This window comes from Dendropsophus ebraccatus, chromosome 6 (genome assembly GCF_027789765.1).
Source record: "Dendropsophus ebraccatus isolate aDenEbr1 chromosome 6, aDenEbr1.pat, whole genome shotgun sequence".
NCBI lineage: Eukaryota > Metazoa > Chordata > Amphibia > Anura > Hylidae > Dendropsophus > Dendropsophus ebraccatus.
In genome coordinates this window covers 60178403-60201365 of record NC_091459.1, presented here as the reverse complement: position 1 = coordinate 60201365, position 22963 = coordinate 60178403, and the positions used below count along the sequence as shown (strand labels likewise).

At 44.7% G+C, this 22963-nt stretch overlaps 1 long non-coding RNA gene across 1 annotated transcript in view; it reads left to right on the top strand.

Moving 5' to 3' along the window:
- Positions 1-22963, top strand: part of LOC138795666 (uncharacterized) — an 84000-nt gene that overhangs the window by 39581 nt on the left and 21456 nt on the right. Inside the window, exon 4 of the long non-coding RNA XR_011363654.1 lies at positions 1647-1713. This is a non-coding gene — a long non-coding RNA (uncharacterized lncRNA). The remainder of the gene's footprint in view (positions 1-1646; positions 1714-22963) is intronic.

The window sequence follows — 22963 nt, the reverse complement described above, 5'->3', positions numbered from 1 at the left end:
ATGATGCAGTGAAACTGCAGCAAAGACTGAAAAGGTGCGAAGTGGTTGCCAACAGCTATAATATGATTGGCTAGTTGTAATTCAGCCCTCATAATTAACTATTTACCCACCACCTGATATCCACTAAAAGTAAGGGTCCATTTACACAGAAAGATTATCTGACTGATTATCTGCCAAAGATTTGAAACCAAAGCCAGGAATGGATTTGAAAAGAGGAGAAATCTCAGGCTTTCCTTTATGACCTGATCTCTGTTTATAGTCTGTTTCTGGCTTTGGCTTCAAATCTTTGGCAGATAATCTGTCAGATAATCTTTCTGTGTAAATGGACCCTAAGTATATAGAAGTCTAAAAAAGTTTTCCAGGTTATAATGACTGATAGCCTATCCCTCATGCTGCGTTTACACGAAACAATTATCGTTTGAATTTTTGCATAAACGATCGCATTTGGGCGATAATTGTACCGTGTAAACACAGCAAACGATCAAAAGACGAGCGAGAAATCGTTCATTTTGATCTTTCAATATGTTCTTAAATCGTCGTTCGCTAAAAATTCTCAGATCGCTTCATGTAAACAGTCTTTCACCGATTTACCCTAGGTAAAAGATGGGCTTAAGCGATCTTAAAAACTATCTCAATAACGGCTTTCTTTACGAATTGTCAAACGATTTTTCTAACGATTTATTCGTCTAAACGCTGATCGTTATAAAAACCAAATTGTTGCTTCAAAATCGTTAAACGATCAATTGGGCGAATTATCGCTCTGTGTAAACGTAGCATCAGGATAGGTCATTAACCACTAATCAAAAGGTTGCAGACACCTGCCCCCCCCAACAATGCTTGACTCCTGCACTGCACGGTGAATAGAACTAGAAGCAATTGGCTCCTGGTTACTGCAGCTCAGCTCCTATTAACTTGAAGGGTATCTGAACTGCGGTAATGCAGTGCCACAACGGCAATGGTCAACAGAGGAAACTACTTTCCGCTCCATTCAGTGTACAGTATAGGCACTGAACAGCTGACCAGTTTGGGAGTCGGAGGATAGGTTATTTGTAATTCTGGCCAGGAAAACTCCTGTAACTTTTAGGTTTTTAACAGGAATGTCGGTGAATTTATTTATTTTATTTTTTAAATTAATTGGTGTCAGAAAGTTATATAGAATTTTAATTTACTTCTATTTAAAATACTTATCAGCTGCTGTATGTCCTGCAGTAAGTGATGTATCCTTTCCATTCTGACATAGTGCTCTCTGCTGCCACCTCTGTCCATGTCAGGAACTGTCCAGAGCAGAAGAGGTTTTCTATGGGGATTTGCTACTGCTCTGGACAGTTCCTGTTACGGACAGAGGTGGCATTACTTCCTGCAGGACATACAGCAGCTCATAAGTACTGGAAGATTTTTAAACAGAGGTAAATTACAAATCTATATAACTTCCTGAAACCTGTTTATTTGATAAAATAACACTCTCATGTCGTTATGTCGCCTGCTACTAGAGCTACATAGTTCACACAAATGGGGAACTGGTATTTAGAGGAACGTCAGCAGCACAAAATGTCAGCATGTATAGAAACAGAGCATATGTTAAGCCTGAAAAATGTTCTGTTTATGGTAGGTAATGTACATATTAACATTTATTTCTGTTTCCACAGCTTGGAGAAGATAAAAAACACATTGTTCTACAGAAATTTCCATCCTGCAAGTCATCACTTGTAACAGGCAAACATTTTACTTGCTTCTCAGTTCCTATATCGTATATATTATAACCTTTTATAAAGTTTGTACTCTAAAGGAATGCAGCTCAGTACAGCTGTCAGGAAAAGTTTGTAAGAGATGTCTAACTACTGTATGGGGGCACAGAGAGGGCTTGAATTCTATAGGGTACAGATATGTTCCTTAGCATGGTAGTATTAGTCACTATGTGGTGGTAATGGTAGTGGACAAGGTATAGCAATAAAAAAAATTTCATATATACTGGACATATTGGTAGGATTACTCTTATTATACTGGATTTGGTCAGTACAGTATGGTGACATTTATATTGATAATATGTTAAAGTGTCACTGTCGTGAAATTTTTTTTTGCAGAAATCAATAGTCCAGGCGATTTTAAGAAACTTTGTAATTAGGTTTATTATCCGACAAATGCATTTTTATCATGAAAAAGCAGTTTGAAGCTCTCCCCCCTGTCTTCATTGTTCTCCTATGGAGAGAGCTAAAGAAAAGACCAAAACAGGACAACAAAGAGTTAATCTACAAATCCCTCACGGGATATCTCCTGTGACAGTCACCAGTGACCTGTCTGAGCTCGGATTACAGCTGTCACCCAGCTCAGTGCCTGTAATCCTCTGTTATCTGCTTTCTGCTGCCGGATAACTCCCTCCTTCCTCCTCCCCCCTCCCCTCTCCCTAGAGCAGACAGGGTACGTCTCCTGCAACAAGTCACAATTTTCAGATTTTTCAGAGTGGATGAAAAAGAGGAAGGAGGGGGGGGACCTGGGAAAAGGCTTTTTACATGCAGATAATGGCAGATTTGGCTAATAAACCCAATTACAAAGTTTCTTAAAATCGCCTGGACTATTGATTTCTGCAAAAAAAAAAAATACGACAGTGACTCTTTAACCCCTTGCCTCTAAAGCCTCTTTTGGCCTTAATGACCAGGCTCATTTTTCAAAATCTGACCTGTCACACTTTATGCGCTTATAGCTCAGTGATGCTTTAACGTATGCTAGCGATTCTGAGATTGTTTTTTCGTCACATATGGCACTTTATATTAGTGGCAAAATTTAGTCACTACTTTGTGTGTTTTTTGTGAAAAACATCAAAATATCATGAAAAATTTGAAAAATTTGCATTTTATGAACTTCTGAAATTCTCTGTTTTTAAACAAGGAAGTCATAGCACATAAATTAGTTACTTACTCACATAACCAATATGTCTTCTTTATTCTGGCATAATTTGGTAAACATATTTTACTTTTTTAGGGTGTTATGGGGCATAGAAACGTATCAGCAAATTATCAAATTTTCATGACATTTCCAAAACGGATTTTTTTTAGGGACCAGTTCTTTGTTTAAATGGATTTAAAAGGCTTGTATACTGGAAACCCTCATAAATGACCCCATTTTGGAAACTAGACACCTTAAAGAATTAATCTAGGGGTATAATGAGTATTTTAACCCTACAGGGGCTGGAGGAAAGTATTCACAATTAGGCCGCAAAAAAATCGAAAATTTAAATTTTCCAATAATATATATGTTTAGATTAAAGTTTCTCCTTTTCAAAAGGAACATGAGAAAAAAAGTATGCCAAAATTTGTAACGCAGGTTCTCCTGAGTACAACGGTACCCCATATGTGGGAATAAACCACTGCATGGGCACACAGCAGGGCTCAGAAGGAAGGGAGCGACAATTGGCTTTTTTAATGCAGATTTTGCTGAAGAAGTTTCTGAGCGTCAGGTGCGTTTGCAGAGCCCCTGTAGTGTCAGCAGAATAGAATCCCCCCAAAAGTCACCACATTTTGGAAAGTACACCCCTCAAAAAATTCATCTTTGGGTAGGATGAGCATTTTGACCACACAGGTATTAGAGGAAAGTATTCAAAAGAAGACAGTAAAAATGAAAAACCAAAATTTTTCAAATAATATGTTCGTTTAGTTTGAAATCTCTCAATTTCACGAGGAACAGGAGAAAAAAAAGTACCACAAAATTTGTAACGCAGTTTCTCCTGAATACAACAGTTCCCCATATGTGGGCATAAACCACTGTATGGGCACACAGCAGGGCTCAGAAGGGAAGAAACGCCAATTAGCATTTTTAATGCAGATTTTGCTGGAGAAGTTTCTGAGCGCCAGGTGCATTTGCAATGCCCCTGTAGTGTCCGCAGAAGAGAACCCCCCCAAAAGTCACCCCATTTTGGAAAGTACACCCCTCAAAGAATTCATCTTGGTGTAAGGTGACCATTTTGACCCCACATGTATTAGAGGAAAGTATTTAAAATTAGACAGTAAAAATGAAAAACTTGAATTTTTCCAATAATATGTTCGTTTAGTTTAAAATTTCTCAATTTCATGGAGGAACATGAGAGAATCCGCGCCCTAAAATTTGTAACGCAGGTTCTCCTGAGTAGAATAGTACCCCATATGTGGGCATAAACCCCTGTATGGGCACACAGCAGGGCTCAGAAGGAAGGGAGTGCCAATTAGCATTTTCAGTGCAGATTTTTCTGAAGAAGTTCCTGAGCACCAGGTGCGTTTGCAGAGCCCCTGTAGTGCCAGCAGAAGAGAACCCCCCCAAAAGTCACCCCATTTTGGAAAGTACACCCCTCAAAGAATTGATTTAGAGGTACATTGGGCATTTTGACCCCAAAGGTGTTTGAGGAGAATATTCCCCATTAGGCCGTACGAATAAAAAATCACATTTTTTTCAAATAATATGTTTGTTTAGTTCAAAGTTTCTCCTTTTCAAAAGGTACTTAAGGAAAAATGAACTCCAACATTTGTAACACAAGTTCTCCCGAGTACAAGGGTACCCCATATGTTGGCATAAACCATTCTTTTGGCACATGGCAGGGCTTAGAAGGAAAGGAGCGCATTTTTGCATTTTCAGTGCAGATTTTGATTGAAAAGTTTCTGGGTGACATCTGCGCTTGCAGTGCTCCTGTAGTACCAGCACAGTGGACCCCAACCACAAGTGACCCCATTTTGGAAACTACACCCCTCAAAGAATTGATTTGGAGGTACAGTGGGCATTTTGACCCCAAAGGGGTTTGAGGAGAATATTCCCCATTAGGCCGTACGAATAAAAAATCACATTTTTTCAAATAATATGTTTGTTTAGTTCAAAGTTTCTCCTTTTCAAAAGGTACTCAAGGAAAAATGCACCCCAACATTTGTAACACAAGTTCTCCCGAGTACAAGGGTACCCCATATGTTGGCATAAACCGTTCTTTCGGCACATGGCAGGGCTCAGAAGGAAAGGAGCGCATTTTTGCATTTTCAGTGCAGATTTTGATTTAAAAGTTTCTGGGTGACATGTGCGCTTGCAGTGCTCCTGTAGTACCAGCACAGTGGACCCCAACCACTAGTGACCCCATTTTGGAAACTACACCCCTCAAATAATTGAGTTGGAGGTACAGTGGGCATTTTGACCCCAAAGGGATTTGAGGAGAATATTCCCCATTAGGCCGTACGAATAAAAAAAATCACATTTTTTCAAATAATATGTTCGTTTAGTTCAAAGTTTTTCCTTTTTAAAAGGTACTTAAGGAAAAATGCACCCCAACATTTATAACACAAGTTCACTTGAGTACAACGGTACCCCACATGTGGGCATAAACCGTTCTTTGGGCACACAGCAGGGCTCAGAAGGGAAGGAGTGCCATTTTTCAGTGCAGAATTTTATGGAATAGTTTTCAGGTACCATGTCAAATTACATGAGTTTTGTGGTATCAATTGACTAAAAGTCCCCCATAAGTGACCCCATTTTTGAAACTGTACCCCTCAAAGAATTGATTTAAAGGTATAGTGGGCATTTTGACCCCAAAGGGGTTTTAGGAGAATATTCCCCATTAGGCCGTATGAATAAAAATCAATTTTTTTCAAATAATATGTTCGTTTAGTTCAAAGTTTCTCCTTTTCAAAAGGTACTGAAGGAAAAATGCACCCCAACATTTATAACACAAGTTCTCTTGAGTACAACGGTACCCCACATGTGGGCATAATCCGTTCTTTGGGCACACAGCAGGGTTTAGAAGGGAAGGAGTGCCATTTTTCAGTGCAGAATTTTATGGAATAGTTTTCAGGTACCATGTCAAATTACATGAGTTTTGTGGTATCAATTGACTAAAAATACGGTCCATCCAGCAAAACATAAACTGTTTCAGCCGTAGTATTCATCTAGGGGTATATTGAGAATTTTTTAATGCCAATTAGTATGTGGGCTGTATAATAATGGGGCATAAGGGGGACTAAAATAAGGTCGTGAAATTTTCAGCAGTTTTCAGAAATGTATAAAAAAAATAAAAATGGGGTTTTAGGAAAAATCTACAGATGTGTGGTAAATTTTAAAACAATCTTTGATACATAATCCTGGGTTGCCAGGGCAGGTCTCACAACAGTAAAATGTATCCTTTCGGATCCCTCGCTTAAAGCATACCCTACACCTTTTTTGAGGTCTGAGTTTTCTCTCTGTAGGGGGAATTTCTGCTGGAAAATGCTGCCCAGGGACAATGCGGCACACTGCAGTTGGTGGGCCACTGCTGCTGCCCGCCCCATCGTGTTGCACAAATAGAAGGGACTTAATGACTGCTTCCTGGAATTCGAGATATCTCCCTCCATGGCCAGCTTTTTTGTACAACACAAAAGAATTATATAGGGCAGTCTGTATCAGGTGCAGAACAATCTTTTTATACCACGCCCTTGATTTCCGGAGGGCGTTGTAAGGTTGCAGAACCTGGTCAGACAGATCCACCCCGCCCATATACTTGTTATAGTCCTGGATAGCCACAGGTTTGATGGCAGGTACTGTGGATCCACGGACTGCAACGGGGCTGGATCTGTCCGGATGTATGCTGGAAAGTACAAAGACATCCCGCTTGTCTTTGTATTTGATGAGCAACAAGTTGTTGGAGCACACTGCCCGACTCTCCCCCTTCCTTACTGGATGCTCCACAAAGGTTTTGGGCAACTGCTTTTGGTTCCGCCTGATTGTACCGCAGGCCACAGTGCCCCTGGACAATAGGCAATTAAATAATGCCACACTGGTGTAAAAATTGTCCAGGTACAAATGGTAACCTTTGTCCAGGAATGGATGGAGCAGCTCCCACACAATCTTTCCAGTGAGGGTGAGGGTAGGAGGACACTCAGGGGGGTTAATTATAGAATCTCTGCCCTCATAGATTCTAAATTTCTGTGTATAGCCTGTGCCACTATCGCACAGCTTGTACAGCTTCACCCCATATCTGGCCCTTTTGCTGGGCAAGTACTGTTTGAAATGTAATCTGCCTTTAAAATGAACCAAAGATTCATCGATGGACAATTCTTTGTCAGGTGTGAACAACTGACTGAATCTTTGGTTCAGGTGGGAGACAACAGGGCGCAGTTTGTAAAGTCGGTCGTAATCAGCACTGCCAGCAGGAGGACACAGGGAATTGTTGTTAAAATGTAAAAATTTTAACAACACTTCGAACCGTGTCCTGGACATGATGGTTGCATACATTGGGGTGGCATATAGGATGTCGCTCACCCAGTATGACCTAATTGTGGGTTTTTTGACAAGGCCCATGCTTAGTAAGATGCCCCAAAATTTTTTTAATTCACAGGGGTTGGTGGGGGTCCATATTTGGGGCCTGGCATAGTAAGAATTGGGATGGGTTTCAATAAATTGGCCAGCATATAGATTAGTCTGTTCCACCATGCTGGCCACCAATTCCTCACTAAAAAAGAGGGTAAAGAAATTAATTTCTTGGAACCCGACAGTAGGTATTTGAATGCCAGGGCTGGCCGTAAATGCTGGAATCTGGGGTTCATAGGAGCTTACAGGAATCCAGCTGGGGTCACTGGTGCTGGGGTCCCTGGTGCTGGGGTCTCTGGTGCTGGGGTCTCTGGTGCTGGGGTCACTGGCGCTGGGGTCACTGGCGCTGGGGTCACTGGCGCTGGCCACTGCAGACCTTCTAGCACGTCTACGGGGGGGCTCATATGAGGACTCACTTGAGTAGGATGAGGTTAGCTCAAATTCCTCCTCACTAGATGACTCTGTGTCTGACATCATGTAAGCAAGTGCCTCCTCAGCACTGTAACGCTGTTGTGACTGTTGTGACATTGTGTTGGTCACAAAAAATATTGTAGTAATAGTGTATGAATGCTAACTGAAAGCGGACAAGGGGTTAATTTTTTTTTTAGAGGGTAGACGATCACGGTTCACAGGATATAACGGACGATGATAATGGACAAGGGGTTAATTCTTTTTTTTCTTTTTCACAATTTTTTATCACAGGAACACAGAGGAAAGGGAAATTGGGCGACAAACACAGCTCACAGCAGACTGGGGGATGACGATCACAGTTTACAGGGGACCAGGGGCGATGATAACGGACAAGGGGTTTATTTTTTTTTTAGATTTTTTACAATTTTTTTTCACACAGGAACACAGGAAAGGGAAATTGGGCGACGATCACAGCTCACAGCAGACTGGGGGATGACAATCACAGTTTACAGGGGACCAGGGGCGATGATAACAGGTTACTTTTTTTTTATATATATATATTTTTTAACACAGGAACACAGAAAGGTAAATTGGGCGACGATCACAGCAGATGGCAGGGGGGGGGCGACAATCACAGTTCTCAGTAGACAGGGGGGACGTTCACAGCTCACAATGACAAGGGGGGGCGACGATCACAGCTCACAGGGATAGAGGGGTGATGATGACAGCTCACAGGGAATAGGGGGGCTACGATCAAGGGATTATAATGAGTTTTTTTTGCTTTCTTCACTCCACCAAAGTTATGCACGTCTCTCTCTGTTCTCCTCAGTCACAGAACTGAGGAGAAACGAGGAAGAGAAGTGAGAAGACAAGATAGTGAGCTGTCATTGGTCCACCTCTGCAGAGATGGACCAATGATAGCATCACTGTCCAAGCTGCAAGGGGATTGGTCGCCTGGCTGTCACTAGGCGACCATGGTATCCACCAGCAGACAGATCTTTCTCTCTCAACTCCCCCATTACACAATGGAGGAGATCAGAGCAGAAGAGGCTGCAGGGGTATCGGGGGGTATGCATACCTCCCAACTTTTGCAAAGAGCAAAGAGGGACATGTGCGCCTCGGTCCCCATAGCCACGCCCCCATAGCAACCCTCCATAGCCACGCCCCCATAGCAACCCTCCATAGCCACTCCCCTACAGTCACCACATGCTGCTGACTGAATAGTGCCCTATACAGTATCCAATCCCCCATTATAGTGCCCCACATAGTATCCAATCCCCCATTATAGTGCCCCACATAGTATCCAATCCTCCATATAGTGCCCCACATAGTATCCAATCCCCCATATAGTGCCCCACATAGTAGCCAATCCCCCCATATAGTGCCCACACAGTAGCCAATCCCCATATAGTGCCCCACATAGTAGCCAATCCCCCATATAGTGCCCCACATAGTAGCCAATCCCCTCATATATGCCCCACATAGTAGCCAATGCCCCCATATAGTGCCCCACATAGTAGCCAATGCCCCCATATAGTGCCATACATAGTATCCAATCCCCCATATAGTGCCTTACATAGTAGCCAATCCCCATATAGTGCCCCACATAGTAGCCAATGCCCCCATATAGTGCCCCACATAGTAGCCAATCCCCCATATATGCCCCACATAGTAGCCAATCCCCCCATATAGTGTCCCACATAGTAGCCAATCCCCCCATATAGTGCCACACATAGTATCCAATCCCCCATATATGCCCCACATAGTAGCCAATCCCCCATATATTAGCCAATCCCCATATAGTGCCCCACATAGTAGCCAATCCTCCATATATGCCCCACATAGTAGCCAATCCTCCATATAGTGCCCCACATAGTAGCCAATCCTCCATATATGCCCCACATAGTAGCTAATCCCCCACATAGTGCCCCACATAGTAGCCAATGCCCCCATATAGTGCCCCACATAGTAGCCAATCCCCCATATATGCCCCACATAGTAGCCAATCCCCCATATATGCCCCACATAGTAGCCAATCCCCCATATATGCCCCACAGAGTAGCAAATACCCCCCATTTGTGTGGCCCCAGCGGAAAAAACAATAAACCAGTAACTCACCTGTCCGCCGGCCCCAGCAGCTCCTCTCCCGGCAGAGCGCGCACTCCCGTCATCCTCCGGGGCGGGCAGCGGGGTATACAGACACTGACTGTACCGGAAGTAATTCAGGATGGAGGCTGCAGGTCACTTCCGGTACAGTCAGTGTCTGTACCCCCGCTGCCCGCCCCGGAGGATGACGGGAGTGCGCGCTCTGCCGGGAGAGGAGCTGCTGGGGCCGGCGGACAGGTGAGTTACTGGTTTATTGTTTTTTTCGCTGGGGCCACATATAATGCGGGACACTGGGTGCCGTTCCGGGACCGCGGGACAGAACCCCGAAAACGGGACTGTCCCGCGAAATCCGGGACGGTTGGGAGGTATGGGTATGTACAGGGATCCCTGGCAGGTGACCCACAGATCGCCCCCCTGGCTGTTGGCAGGAGACCCTGAGAGGCACCCACCAGGTAATGTAAGCATCACTGTGCTTTTGCACAGTGATGCTTACACTATTACTATGGCCTCTATTCACATAGCTGTCATTGGTCCATACGGACCAATGACAGCGATCGCCGCCCAATCCGCCGCCCGATCGGTCTCCTGGCTGTTGTCAGCCATTGCCAGGAGACCCCAGGGACCCGCCAGTGGTGAACAGCAGTAAGCATCACCGCGCGATTTCGCGCGGTGGATGCTTTAACTGCTTCATTCATTCTTAGCTGTCATTGGTCCATATGGACCAATGACAGCGATCGCTGTCCGGTCTGCCCCCGGATTGGTCTCCTGGTTGTTGCCAGGAGACCCCGGGACCCGCTGGCGGCCAGATCCGGTGTGTGTCACTGTGCGATTGAGCGCAGTGACAGTTTACATCCATGACGTTCCCGGAACGTCATGTTGCGCTAAGTACTTGAAAGCCATGACGTTCCGGGAACGTCATTTAGCGGCAAGGGGTTAATGTTATATTAAAATCTATATTTATTTATATATTTATTATATATTTATTTTGTTATATACCCTAATAGTACTGTACTGGGGATACTTCCAGAAAGTGAGCCTCCGCAGACCAGTGCATGCTGGGAGTTGTAGCTGGAAACATTACAGGATATACTGTGATTTGAAGTACAAATGAATGTACAACTTTTTTGATAACCAACAGCACTGTAGAGAGATTTATTGATGGATCTTCAGGGCTAAAACTTGTGAAGCACAGACTACAGCCTCTACACAGCCATCACATCACCTTTTTATGTTATTGTCAGTTAATAAAGGGTTGTCCTTTCCAGGGCCGGCCTTTGAGGTGTGCAGCCCGTGCGGTTGCACAGGGCGCATCACTCCCGGGCAGCTGGGGGGGGGGAGGCGTTCCTGCAGACAAACAGCACACTGCAGGAGCGCCCCCCCCTCGAAGCCCCCAGTACCTGGCAAGAGCGGCCCTCTCAGCCCCCAGATGCTGTGTGAGGAAGGAGGAGAGAGAGTGATGGCGGCAGCTGGAGGCCTCCTACCAGGGACTGGAATGTGAAGAGGAGCAGCAGTTCTGACTGTGAGGGTTATCACCAATGTGTTGTCTGTCAGGCTGCTGAGTGCTGGTAGTATTTCTGTGTAGCTGCAGTGTTACATGACCACAACCCCCATCATCCCCTGAAAGCTGCAGTGTTACATAACCATAGCCCCCATCATACCCTGGTAGCTGACGTGTTACATGACTACATCCCCAATCATCCCAAATAGCTGCATTGTTACATGACCACAACCCCAATCATCCCCAGACAGCTGCAGTGTTACATGACCACAACCCCTATCATCCTCTGATAGCTAAAGTGTTAAATGACCACAACCCTCATAATACCATGGTAGCTGAAGTGTTACATGACCACAACCCCCACCATCCCCTGATAGCTGAGGTGTTACATAAACACAACCCACATCACATCCTGATAGCTGCATTGTTACATGACCATAACCACCATCATCCCCTAATATCTAAAGTGTTATATGACTACAACCCTTGTCATACCCTGGTAACTGACGTGTTACATGACTAAAACGCCCATCATCCCTGGATAGCTGCAGTGTTACATGACTATAACCCCCATCATCCCCTGATAGCTGCAGTATTTCATGACCACAACCCACATCATACCCTGATAGCTGCAGTGTTACATGACCAAAACCCCCATCATCCCCTGATAGCTGAAGTGTTTTATGACTACAACCCCTATCATACCCTGGTAGCTGACGTGTTACATGACTACAAGCCCCATCATCCCTTGATAACTACAGTGTTACAGGACCACAACCCCGACCACCCCTGGATAGCTGCAGTGTTACATGACCACAACCCCCATCATCCCCTGATAGCTAAAGTGTTATATGACCACAACCCCCATAATACCATGGTAGGTGAGGTGTTACATTACCACAACCTCCATCATCCCCTAATAGCTGAAGTGTTACATGACTACAACCCCCATCATCCCCTGAGGGTGGGATTGGGGGGTAGGTTTTAGTGTGTGTGTGTGTGTGGGGAGGGTGCAAAAAGGTTTCGCACAGGGCGCCATCTACCCTAAGGCCGGCCCTGGTCCTTCCAGTAACTACAACCCCCAGCATACTCTGAGAGTACTCTGAGAGTTGAAGTTTGACTAAAAGCTGAATCCTGGATGGAACCAGATACCTCCACTAGTGGGCCCTCGGTATCCCAGGCCAATGCTGGTCCAAGAATGTGTTTCATTCAACTTTTGAAATACAATATAAACAGTCTCCAGCACCTTTGTTCCTTCTTAGCCTTTTGGCTTGTGGGTTATTATGTTCCACTGTTGGGGCCATATTAGACAGCACAATATCTAGTACCAAGTGAGCTCCAACCTGTTAGGTCAGTGCTCACTTGCTCCTCTTTCTCTACTCAGCTTGGGTGCCTGAGGTGTCAGTAGGTTGGAAAGAGTAGCTGAGTTGAGTAGGTTAGGGGAATAGTGCAATTCCCTGCCCTGAGGGTTAGTAGTGACTTTGTGTAGAAGACTCACATACTCACGGTTGAGAATAAGTAGAAAGGAAGAAGTCCAGATTACCCCAGTAGGCCTAGTAAGATCCAGTGGAGTACTTCAGCTTATGCTATGTACTCCACTGCAGACTAATTGTTCCTTTGGATAGTCCTGATTGTAGAAGAATCCCTGGCGTAGGCAAGGCTGAACCCAGGTTACACTTACCCCACCTGTGGGTTTAGCACTGCATAGTAGTTCTCTCACAAACTCCCAGAGAAAACACCATACCAGGCAATCAGTCCACCTGAACTAGAGTAATGTGTCAACAGCAGTCATTGTAATGACGGGCATCTAAAATGCAGAATAACGGACATCATTTAAAAAAATAAAAAATGGAAAGAAAAAACCTCATGTGAACAAATCAAGAAGATGTGGTCATAATACACAGAGTGGGCTGGTGTGTCCAGTCTTGTACAAAAACCTGCTTGCTACCAGTTGCCACAGCGTTTTTATTTCTATGCATCCAAAAGTAGTCTGGTTCTTTAAACAAGCCTTGAATTTCACTATGTGTGAACACTATGAAAGGCACCAATAGATTTAATGAGCCCTGCTAATTCTCCATCAATCAGGTTAGTTGCCCTGGGCTGACTTCCCAGAATGTACCCAGGTGCTTTATGCCAAATATGTAATGAAGGTCATCAGACTGTGGGCACAACACAGATGTGTATGCACTGTGAACTCAAGGGGGGTTGTTTGCCAAGTTCTTAGGCATTGCAGCAGCTTCTGAGTCTACATACGGCACAGTTTGGTTCCGAACCAGTGAACCTAGGCATTACCTTCTGTTTTTCTGACACTTGCCAATACATAATGATGGAATAGAGGTAGCATAGACGTTAAAAGGAAAATCAATGGTATATTATAGCAGGTGTGGTAACTGCACCAGACTATTTTCTACAAGATTTTAAACATTATTGAGACTTTAATCACATTTTGGCCTAACCGAGAGACCTATACTCTTTCATTCCTGCTGCTGCTATTACTTAAATATAAACATTTGTATTAAACAGCTGAACTTACACTATTACAAGTTAGTCAGGGTTCACGCCATGATACTGTATGTGCCTCTGAGGCAGGGATATATCAGGAATCTGTCAAAATGACACGTCGACCTCATTCATTTTAATTGCCCAAGCTTAGATGGCTAGTGATGGGTAATAATTTAATGTGTCACTGTCATTATAACTTTCAAAATCTAAATCAGCAGGGAATGTGATGTAAAGCATGGTTGCAATTTACATTAATTATTATTATTTTTTAGTTATCCTGCACTTCCTGTGTTTAGATTATTTGGAAAAAAAAAAAAAAAAAAAAGAGACTAAACACAGGAAGTCCGGGTCATCTGCACTCACAGAGGAGGCAGTCAACTGATTGACGGGTGTTTGTTGGTTTGTAAGGTTTCCAAAATTTGAGCCATGGGATATGCTAGAAGGATGTAAGTAAATCAGTGAACAGTTTGAAGTAACATTCTCCAGAATTCTGAAGTTCTACATCAGGGCTGTCGAACTCAGGCCCTCCTGCTGTTACAAAACTACAATTTCCATCATGCCTGGACAGCCAAATCTACGGCTTTGGCTATCAATGCATGATGAGAACTGTAGTTTTGTAACAGCTGGAGAGCTTGACTTTGACACCTGTGATCTACAAGTAAAGCCAACTGACACACATTTTGCACATCTGAGTCGTAAAAGGGGTGCACAAGGCTTCTACATTCCCTCCATACATACACAGGTTCTCTGTACAGGACTCCTCTGCATACATGAATCCCGCTGATTTTATAGGATACAAATTGAGTCAGGAGTCATAGTGTATGTCTTTAAGATGCTAAGAATCAGGGACGTAACTAGAAATGGCTGGGCCCTATAGCAAACTTTTGATTACCCCCCCTCCTTCCCAACTGACCACTAAGCCGTCAAGTGTAGTCATAACTGCATAACTGCAAGTGCTCGTCAGCATTTTCAGTTTAACAGACATTTGCAGATTCTGAGAGGCCTGCTCGGCCACCTGATGCTGCAAATGACAGCTTAGGGGGCAAAAGTATTGCAAGAGCAGGCCATGGGGCCCCCTGATCAGGTGAGCCCCATAGAAGCTGCGATGCCCAAGCCCCTAGGGGCCTCTCCGCTGTTAGGTGTAGTTACTGGCAGGAGCCGGAGCAGCTGCTGAGCAGAGGATTGTCACGGTTTTGGCACGAGGGTAACACAGCTGAGAACGGGCTCCTGACCATGCAGAGGCTGGAGATGCGATTCTTCGTTTTCCTTAGTCAGGGCACCAATAATTACACCAATGCCAAGGTTCAGAAACAACAGTAGTTGTATATTTATTGTAACGGTGGTAACTAGTAGCAACAGTCTCTCCAGATGCAACCGGGTATAAGGCAGACTTGAATAAGGCAGAGTAATGGGTGATGCTGCAATAGGCTGTGCTGATAGCGTGCTGAATGATGGGAGTAGTAGTAGTGGTACTGAGGAAGAGATGCTGGGTGGAATGGAACTGAAATGAATACTTGCTGTTGATGATTAGAGAAGATGATGAGAGGAATGACTGAAGAACGGCACCCAAATCTTGAGAATAGATGAGCATCTTGAGGACTTGAGAATAGAACACAGCCAGGAACACTTCTGGTGGAACTGGAGCAGCAGAGCACACGTATCTCTCCCCTGACAAGGGAGAGAGGTCACACAGAACTTGTTCCCCTGATGGTGGAGGACAAGACTGAGGCAGAGAGGAAGTCACATGGTATCCTCAGCCAAAGCTTGATGGCCATTGGAGTTACCATGGAAGCAGGGGCAGTCACGTGACATCCAGCCATTGCATCATCACACCACTAGGCATATACAGTGAAATATATATGAGAAGTACCATACTTGAACACTGGGGGGCAACATAATACCCTTAGGCACTGATACCTGAATATGCATACAAGAAATGCATGGAATAGCAGACCTGAATACTGCAGGGGGTGACACAACACACACAGTTTGCAGTGGACCATAGCTTTCCAGAACAGGACTGGTCATAATAAAAGTGTGAGGATAAGAGGGTCTGTTCCGGGACACTGCACAGCCACTATAGCTGCTACAGTGGTAGTTATGCCCCTGCTAAGAATAAATCCCCCCCCCCCCAAGCAAACATATTATTTCATACAACAAATGTACATTTTAAAATCAAGCGGACATGGAGTTGGGTTATAAATTGCTGCTTTAAATTCCCACCACTGCATTCTGTTAGGGCATTAAAGCGACTCTGTATCCTCCAACCGACCCCACAGAACCGCTAATACCGTTTGATGAGGATAAATCCTTACTGGTCATGTCCTTTAAAATGTGCCCGTTGCTCTGGACAATTCCACTTCAGATTTTTAAATAAAAGTAAGTTACAAATCTATATAACTTTCTTAAACCAGTTAATTTGAAAGAGATAAAATTCACTGGGGTGCCCCTTAAAGTTTGAACCAGTAGTACACATAGAAGTAAAAATCTATCCATCCACATTTAGATACATATATAGGCTGGGTTCACACTACGTATATTTCAGTCAGTATTGTGGTCCTCATATTGCAACCAAAACCAGGAGTGGATTAAAAACACAGAAAGGATCTGTTCACACAATGTTGAAATTGAGTGGATGGCCGCCATTTAATGGCAAATAATTGCTGTTATTTTAAAACAACGGCTGTTATATTGAAATAATGGCCGTTAATTACTGTTATATGGCGGCCATCCACTCAATTTCACCATTGTGTGAACAGAGCCTTTCTGTGTTTTTAATCCACTCCTGGTTTTGGTTGCAATATGAGGACCACAATACTGACTGAAATATACGTAGTGTGAACCCAGCCTATGGATAGGATAGAAAACTTCTCTTTGCAAACTTTTAAGTCAAAAAACAAGCTGAAAGAATTCTTGCAGTGGATCAGGGCACTTCAGCTGTTATCAGCAAGCCGCTCTTTATTAAAATGAGATTATAGAATATTGCTTCAAATCATAGCTTCATTTTCATTTATTACTAGTTGATGAGAGTGACAATAATAGTTTAGGTCCAGAGAGGCGCAGTGTATCAGCATGGGGCACAGTAGCAGTCGGCAGTAATGTTAGCTTTGCTGGGAATGCATCATCATAAACAGCGTGAGATAAACAGCAGAGACATATCATTCAGATGGAGCACTCTAGTGGCGAGAAAGACAGATTCAGAAGACATGGAACAATCTGGATAAATCATCAGGCATGCAACAAGAGACAACAGCAAGCAGCATACACCAGAATGTATATAATATGTCTCTGCTTATCATTCTATTATATGCTTTGCTGGCTTATCATAAGTAAGGTCCAATAAGTTAAGGCTTTTTTGGAGGGCCGCACAGCCCTCTATGTGTTCGCCAGAGGTAGCCTGACTGCCATTAGGTACCGAGATGAGATCCTCAGGCCCCTTGTGAGACCATATGCTGGTGCGGTTGGCCCTGGGTTCCTCCTAATGCAGAACAATGGTATCTCATGTGGCTGGAGTGTGTCAGCAGTTCCTGCAAGATGAAGGCATTGAAGCTATAGAATGGCCTGCCCATTCCCCAGAATTAAATCCGATTGAGCACATCTGAGACATCATGTCTCGCTCCTTTAGTCCAGGTCTGGGAGGAGATCCCTCAGGAGACCAACCGCCACCTTATCAGGAGCATACCCAGACATTGTAGGGAGGTCATACAGGCACGTGGAGGCCACACACAGTACTGAGACGCATTTTGACTTGCTTTAAGGACATTACATCAAAGTTGGGTCAGTCTGTAGTGTGTTTTTCCACACTGGTTGGTCAGAGTATAGCTCAGCCAGATGTTGTACTTTTGTGACGCCAGTGCCAGGTGGGCACACAGGTATGGAGGCACACCTGCTTTTAGTTTAGAGTGGCGAGCTACAGGGGCGTAGCTAATGTCTCTTGGGCCCTGGTGCAAGAGGTTATTTTGTGGCCCCCCCTTCCTCGACCAAGCTATGCTATTGGTATATATATATATATATATATATATCTCAAGACTGATATTACCAATAATACCAGTATATAGGAAATATAATCACCATACATATTACCGCCATACTGTTTCTAACCAAATCCTGTATATTGAGACCAATATTACCTATAATAACAGTATACAAGGGGCAAATATTACCACCACATTATGACCACCATATTGTGACTGACCAAATCCAGTACACTAAATCCAATAAAACAAAGTACCAGATTACAAGTAACAAATACCACCACATACTGACTAACACCATCGCTGCTACTGACTTATACCACCATATACTAACACCACCGCTGCTACTAATACCACCGCTGCTACTGACTAACATCACCACATACTGACTAATACAACCACTGCTACTGAATAACATCCACTGTACAAAGACCAATATCACCTCATCCAGTCATATAGTGGTAGCCCCAGCTCTACACAGGCTCTTTACTCCATATACATTACAGTGCAGTTATATCCGGTGACTCACAGGGAACATCTTCTCTTCACAGGGGAGTTCTCTCCTTTTCATCTTCTTCTCCATCTGCCATAGGCCATTCTGAGAACTTCTCCGAGCCACGAATCCACAGAATCTGCCAGACAGACATATTAGGCTCCTCACTCTGGCACCATCCTTATCTCTCTACAAACTGCACATCTGTCTTGTCCCCTTTGGGCCCTCATTAGGTGGGTAGGCTGGCGCTATGTGATCACCCTTATAGTTTATGCCCCCTCTGTGTAGTCCACTATAGTACATGCCCTATTGCATACACCCTCCATGGAGTCCCCCTTATAGATGCCCCCATGTTATCTCCCTTATAGGTGGACCCCCATGTTATCTCCCTTATAGATGCTCCCCCTATGTTATCCCCCTTATAGATGGACCCCCTATGTTATCCCCCTTATAGATGCTCCCCCTATGTTATCCCCTTTATAGATGGTCCCCCCTGTATCTCCCTTATAGATGCCCCCTAGTTATCCCCCTTATAGATGTCCCCTAGTTATCCCCCTTATAGATGCCCCCCCAGTTATCCCCCTTATAGATGCCCCCCCCAGTTACCCCCCTTATAGATGTCCCCTAGTTATCCCCCTTATAGATGCCCCCACAGTTATCCCCCTTATAGATGCCCCCCCAGTTACCCCCCTTATAGATGCCCCCTCAGTTATCCGCCTTACTTCTTTACTTTAGGAATACTTGGTACAGTGGTATACAGAAGACTTGTGACTTGACAATATACTTTGGACTTGACTGACAAGACTTGTGCTGAGAGCTTGAGAGATAGAATAGCTGTGCTGGCTTGGTTGCGTGCTGAGAAGTAGAGTGAGTACAGAGAAGTAGAGAGGAGGATGTCACGAGAGTCCCAACCCAAGTAGTAATGTGCTCTGTGGGAACTTTAGAACAGTGTTGGGTGACCTGTCCTATTAGAGTGACACAGCCCCCAGACCTTGTTACCTGGGTTGAGCAGAGTGGCCATGGTTTCCTGGTTACAGCCGCCCTGCGAGATAGAGTACGTAGGCTTCTAGCAACTTTGCTCTATCCGGATCAGTTCCTCTTCCTGCATCTTTTGACTTGTTCTCGGTGTGGGCTGGGATGATCTCTGACTTTGTCCACTCTTTGAGTGTTTAGCACTGCATAGTGTGTAGAAGGGCTCCTTTCAAGAAAAGAGTGTCCATGCTTCCCATGTGTGTCTGTCCACTATCTTGCTTCACACTACACTGGACTGTCCTCTAACAGGGGACCTGGCATAAGCCAGGGCCCAACTTGACTGCTGTAGGGACCGTTCTGGCTTGTGCCTTCACTGTACAGGAACCAAACTAAGACTTACTAAGTGTGTGACTACACTTTCTCTCCCCATGTGACAACCTCCTACAGAGTATGTAATACCTGCTGTGGAGTGGTGGAGACGAAAGTGCAGAAGAAGAAGGAGAATAGAGATAAGTGGAGAAGAGAAAAGAGCTCTCATTGGTGCACAAATCACAAACAACAATAACCCCTTGAGTACTACAGCTGTGCAATACATAGATACAAGATATACATACTAGCGACATCTAGTGTCAAAACTTAAGTACTACTTTATTACCACTTTTACTTAGAGTACAGGCTTTTGCGAGGGGTGTATAAACTAGTAAGACCTGTGGTGGAACACCGCATCCATCACCTCCTTGGTTGAACTTGTTTGACATGTGTCTTTTTTAAGCTTATTATGTAACTAAGTAACCTATGATGCTGCAATGCCTTTTATGGTAGAATGGCAATAAAAAATAAATAAATATATAATTAACAATAAAAAGTAAAAAAAAAAAAATAATTATATTTAGGAAGTGTTATATGATTTTCATACACTCTGTTGACGCATTTACTAAATTGTAACCGTGACACCAGAGGCGGACCTATCACTTGTGCAGCCTGTTCAGCTGCACAGGGGCCCAGGCCAATAGAGGAGTCACCAGGCTCAGACTCTAAAGTGTCAGCTCAGCATGGCACATGTCTGTAGTGGGCCCCCCAGGCGGCATCAGCACCCGGGAAGCGCGTGCCCCATGCTCCTGTGGGGCCCACTTAGTGACTGGATGCTGTGCTTGGTTGGTGCGGGTTCTCTTTCTCCTCCTCTTCTTCTGCACGCTACTGCTGCTGACAGCCCCTCCTATCCTCCCCTGTCTGGCATACCTTGTATAAGGAGGAGAGGAGAGAGAGAATGTGATGGCAGGGTCTGGAGGGATTCTGCAGGGTTATGGCTGCCAGGGACAGGACTATGAAGAGGAGCAACAGCAGCAGCTCTGACAGTGAGTGATTATTGTCAGTGAGTCTGTCAGGCTGCTGGAAGATGTAAGATAGAGGGTGGACTGTGTAAGAGAAAGCACAGAGCCCCCACCTCCCTCTCTGGTGCTGTAAGTTTTATTGTAAGTTTATGCCTTTTTAGCCAATATCTGTGCCCCCTTTCCCCCTTGCAGCATATTTTTTCTCTTTTATCTCCCCCTAAGCAGCCACATACAGTACATGCATCCCACCTGTGCAGCCACATACAGTACATGTATCCCACCTGTGCAGCCACATACAGTACATGTATCCCACCTGTGCCCCAACAGTGATTACGGGCCCATTTGTTTTATCCACTATTAGTGCTGCTCTGGGGTCACTTCCACACTCTAAGCTATATACTCTCATCCCCCACACAGCATCCAGTGTGTAATGCATCCAGGTACATCCTCCAAGTACAATAGCTGCAAACACTACAACTCCCAGCATTTACTGCAGTCTGCAGCCCTCAGGGTGTGCTGGGATTTGAAGAACAAATGAGTAGACAACTCAAGGGGTTGAAACCACAACTCCCAGCATTCCTGAGAGCTTCATAAGTGTAAGGCATTCTAAGAGTTGTAGTTATTGTTATTCAGGCAGCTGTGGTCACAGATCCATCAGTCCAAGATGGGACAAGGTCTGCATGTTGCTTCTGATTGGTTCTTTATTTGGGTGCCCCCTATGATCAGTTCTATTGGTTGGCCACAGGTACCCCAGTCCCACACTGGAGCCTGCACAGACTTCAGTACACTCCTTTAGTGGTCCATGGCATCTGTGCTGCGCTGTAGGCCCCTTCTGAGAAACCAGGGCACATGTACCCAGTGTCGGACTGGGGTACCTTGGGCCCACCAGGGAATATTTTATTCTAGGGGCCCATCCTACATACACCAGCTATACCCAGCACCAAACCTTTCACATTAGTATAGCGACTTTGCACAGTGCTGTGTATGTGACCGGCAATGCTCGCTCACTGTTAGAAACTGGTCAGACACTATATGTCAGGGATGGGGAACCTTCGGCCTTTCAGCTGTTGCAAAACTACAATTTGGGAGTTGTAGTTCTGCAACAGCTGGAAGGCCAAAGGTTCCCCATCCCTGTTCTAGTGTATAGGAGCTGTCCAGGCATGATGGGAGTTGTAGTTCTACAACAGCTGGAAGGCCAAAGGTTCCCATCCCTGTTCTAGTGTATAGGAGCTGTCCAGGCATGATGGGAGTTGTAGTTTTGCCACAGCTGGAAGGCCGAAGGTTCCCCATCCCTGTTCTTCGCAAACAACTCAGCCGTCCACTTAAAGGGGTTATTCAGCACTATAAAAACATGGCCTTTTTTCCCCCACTGTTGTCTCCAGTTCAGGTGTGATTTGCAATTAAGCTCCATTTACTTCAATGGAACTGAGTTTCAAAACCCCACCCAAACTGGAGACAACAGTAGGGGGAAAGTGGCCATGTTTTTGTAGCGCTGGATAACCCCTTTAGGTTCCTTGAAAGGTGAAGTCCCATGAAACTAACTGGGGGATATGTCATCCTGAAGCTGTTAAACAGGGATGCAGACCTCCTGCTCAGGGGCCCACCAATGGGTAGGGCCCACCGGGGGATTCCCCTGCTCCCCTGTGGGCCAGTCCAAGCCTGCATGTACCGGATACTCGGGCGTACATAGGTGTGCGCCTTCAAGGCAGAAAGGTGGAGAAACAAATGGGTTATGGGGGCCCAAACACATTTTTTGCACAGGGGCCCTTTGCAGTCTGTGTCCGCCCCTGCGTGACACTGATCATTTTATTGAGACACATTTCGTCTGAATGCTTTGCGACTTTTCGAGTCTTCGCTGTTTAGGGAACCAGCAGTTACTTCCCCAGGGAAGGGTTCTGGATGACGTCCCATTGAACGTGGGATGATGGAATGTAATGTTGACCCAGGAATGCCAGCAAATGCGTGCAAACACTAGCAGCATCCACCCTTGTCTGCCTCCCGAGGCCCTGCTTAACAGCTGAACATAGCTGCCCCCTAGCAGAATCTAGGGGGAATACAGCTTATCTTTATTCTTTTTTCTCTTTGAACAGAAGCTTGCGGAGATAACCAGAGCTAAATTCATAAGAATAATTAAATCCCTCTATTATCATTTAGCATGCCTGGCAGTGTTTACTCACAATACTCTATAACTACAATGTTGGAACAGGAATGCTTGTTACACTAGAATATTTATTAAGATACTTGTGTAGATGATATATGTATAATCCATTTAATAGACATATTAAAGCATTTGGGCATGAAATACCCTACGTAGGAAGAGAATGAGGTAAAAATGTCTGGACAGCCTAAAGGGGTATTCCTATGTTCACTAATATAGTTATACTTGTAGGTC